Source organism: Vespa crabro, chromosome 4 (genome assembly GCF_910589235.1).
Source record: "Vespa crabro chromosome 4, iyVesCrab1.2, whole genome shotgun sequence".
In the NCBI taxonomy this organism is placed as follows: domain Eukaryota; kingdom Metazoa; phylum Arthropoda; class Insecta; order Hymenoptera; family Vespidae; genus Vespa; species Vespa crabro.
In genome coordinates, this window is record NC_060958.1 from 12,086,726 (window position 1) to 12,090,594 (window position 3,869).

At 36.6% G+C, this 3,869-nt stretch overlaps 1 long non-coding RNA gene across 1 annotated transcript; it reads left to right on the forward strand.

Moving 5' to 3' along the window:
• The first annotated feature begins 2,109 nt into the window (after positions 1-2,109).
• Positions 2,110-3,597, forward strand: LOC124423526. The gene is made up of 4 exons (XR_006942107.1): positions 2,110-2,244; positions 2,609-2,664; positions 3,093-3,321; positions 3,444-3,597. It is a non-coding gene; the product is annotated as an uncharacterized LOC124423526 (long non-coding RNA).
• The last annotated feature ends 272 nt before the right edge of the window (positions 3,598-3,869 follow it).

Here is a 3,869-nt window from a genome sequence, read left to right on the forward strand (position 1 = left end):
CGTCCACTCGATATCTCTTAAGTGGGAGAGAACGAACTCGAGTTGCGCGTTTCAGGAGCGAATGCGTCTACCTCGGTGCCCTATCCATCCTTATTTTCTTTTGCTCGAGCGATCTTGAGTTCTTTGATAAGGGGGCTTATGATTTCTAAACATTCAATTTTCCATGTTTTTACGTCAATACGTATATTTCGATTAAAAACTTGATTAAAACTTGATTCGATAATAGGAATTTAATGGTATACATATTTACGAAATGACAACGAGTCATCCTATCGTATTATTATTGTCAGGAAAGACATTACGAGGAAATAACTTACTGGTAACACCAAGTGAATATATAGAAAAGAAAATTCCGACCAGGTTATCTACGGTAAGCGTCATTATCACTGCACGAAGTGTAACGCGACAAGTCAGTGTTCGTTCGACTTCTCGCGTCCTGATAAAATTACACATGACGATATAGAATTCCGAAATAGGTTTGGTGACGCGCATATTCTTTAGCGTTATATGCGCGCATTCGTTATCTCGTTCATCGTGTCGCGCCGCCTGTGAAATACAACAAGAAGAAAATCAAAGTGGATTCCCATGTTGCCCTATATCGCGTATATACCTCAACGGATTTGGCAAACATTCTACTATACATAGATATGTAACTAGTTGCATCGTTGAGAAGTCACTTGCTCGCTCCTCGTCTCTCATCTCTCGCTGGAAAATGAATCGAAACGCGCCGAAGCGTCGATATACGTATGTAACTCCATACATACTATATATACATATATATATATATATATATATATATATATATATATATATATATATATATATATATATATATATATATATACACACCTATGTATGTATATTATGCATTCTAGAAGGAACGAGAAATAAGTTTCAGGATTTCTTTCAAGCCCACATAGTATTAATAAATTGTAAGCATTGTCGCGTAACGATGCTTCGACGTTATGTTAATTCGAGGGAATTTTCGAATAGAGTTTCATTGAAGATGATGATAAAGAAAGAGAAGGAGAAGGGAGAAAATAGTTGACTTTCTAGGTGAAAGTCTATTTCAAAAGACTACAAGTTACGTTATTGGGGTTTGGAGGGAGGGAGAGAGGAGGGTAAAGCGAGAACTCGAGACGGTACTGACCACAAGGCGAATTCACGACAGAGTGCAGTATGTTGCTTGAAGACTGGAGTGAGGGGTGACGCGCGGCATGAGAGAGGATGGTGGAAGCGAGGCAGTTACCACGCTATGCGACACGTGCGCCTGACGTCACGGGGCCGAGCTCTGTGTGCTCCCGGTCACGTGTCCTGTCACGCGCTCACGCTACGCTCACCCTCTCACGCCCCACCAATCCAAGCACCGGCCGCAATCATTTTCACTCTCTCTCTCTCTCTCTCTCTCTCTCTCTCTCGCTCGCTCACACCATATTTTGGCGTGTGTGAATGCATTTGCGCGCGCGCGCGCGCGTCTAAATGCGCCTTTCGAAGATAGCAGCACACGCGTTACATGCCATCGCTCTTTTTTACCTACGTTCCTTGAACATCTTCTATTTTCTCTTTCCTTTGCAGTTTCTCTCTCATCTTCTTCCTTTTTCATTGCAAGAAGCGAATTGAAAGAAAAAAGTTACTTTTCAGAATGAAAAAGAATGTATTTAAATAAAATTTATTTTTGCCAAAGCTACGGAAAAAAAAGAATTCCAAACGGATAGATGTCCGGAAAAAAGAATTAATCGTTACACGACATGATTAAAAAATATATCTGCGAACAAATATTGCGTCTGCCGTTGAAAAGTGCTGTGGAAGAAGTTAATGAAATAATTTTTCTGTAATACTTTGACGCGTAATTAATATCAAATTAGTATCTAACTTTGAGAATAGAAGACATTCGTATGAAAAATAATTCGTATGTAAGCGCATGAACATTTTTCTTACAAATTTTGTCTCCATGTTTATGAACCTACTACCATTTCTACTGGCATCATATTCAAGTGATTAATTTTCATAGTTTCGACTGAACAAGCTATTCGTTTATACAGTTTTTAATTTCGTATACCATATTTTTAATGTTTCGATATTTTCATATAATAGATCGAAAAATTGCAAGCTTCGTGAGAGCCAGATGACGTAAAGCACATGGCCGACGGTCTAATTAGTCTCCTTTGCTAACGATGAATCTGCCATTTCGAATTATTTTGTGGTACCGGCTAAAACCAAGCTTCGACGTCTCATTAATTGCAAGTAATTAGAATATTTCTTTCTAACTTACACACTTATCTCACATACCATACGATCGTCGAAAAGGGGATTTCCGCAAGTCGTCGCATCGTTTCGTTTGAAAAATACCCGCGATAATAAAATCGGCGTCTCGGTGGACGCTTTTTTGTCTTATTTTTGCAGTATCGATACTTGTTTAAATTTTTTTATTATCTAACAATTAATAATTTGCCATTAATTGTACTTCATGTATCGTATTTCGTATTACATTCGACTTTCATATAGACACGCGTAAGCACATCTACGAATACCCCCTACGGTATCCCATATGTACGCCCACACAATTAATTTTATGTATATCCTACTAATTAAATTTAACATTATTCAGGCTTTCAGCACGAATTGTGCGCGCTGGGAAAGAACAGAAAAGAACAGACAGAGAAGGTAATAATATGTGGATATATAATGTTATTTTACATCGCATTAAGCTTATTATTAGATAGGAAATTGTCCTGGGATATCGATATGCAGACTAATTGCTGGTATATTTAAAAATAATTTAGCTTTTATTAATTCGATTAATAATATATGATGAATTTTAGATAAAATCTCTATCGTTAATACTTGTGGGGGGGGGGGAGGGAATACCATTTTTTAATATGTCACCTGCATTGATGATATATAGGAAAAATATATAAATATTCTATAAATACAATTCCTTACATCACATTAGCGGTGCTATTTTTTATCTGTTGACCTCCCTGTGGCGAAAAGTTGGTAAAGCAATCGCTGTATTAATAACTAGAGAAATTAGACAAAATAAACAAAGGAGGAGATAAGTGTGATTATTAAATACGATGTATTTATTCCAGTGGAATTTATACGTATAGCTAGGACTCGATCATGTGCAAACGTCGATCACGCTCAACTGCAAAAGATAAATTATTAGACTGCATTCCTTAAGCTAACATAACGACGTAAGCAATTAATTTTGATGATAGAGGTACGTAGTCTGGAAGAGGTACTTTGTCTGGAATTTTCGTCATCGGTTTTACTTATTTACGGTGAGAAATGATATTGGACACATGACATCGACACATGGTAAGCATTAGTCGACAAATATTGTTATTTATTGTCATTGTACCTTTTAAGAGAAGCTTTAATTAATTCTATTATTTTTATCTTTTTAGGCTTTAGGTGTTATATGATTTCGTTCGTTATAGGTAACAGTACAGTGGAGCGCGTACTTGGAAATATGCAAGATGGATTTGGTGACAGTCGAGCAGAATTGACACCTTCTCTTTGAGTTTCTACGATCATCTATTCCTCGATCAAGGGTGCTTTCTTTTACCGTAACTTCATTCAGTTTGCTATTAGAGTATATTTTTATTTTGTTTATGCGTTATTTTGTTTATGCGTTGTACATTTATCAAATAGCTGAGGATTCTGAATTCGTTCTGCTTTGATAACGTCATTGTAACTTCATTTTGTCATTTTTGCATTGGTGAATTTAATATGAATTATTTTAACAATCATCATTAATAACGTGCGATAAGTACGTAACGATTTCATCATCAGAATTGAGAGGACCGGTCTTTATCGTGCAGTTTGAAATAACCTAGACGCAACCCTTTCGAAACATACACTTC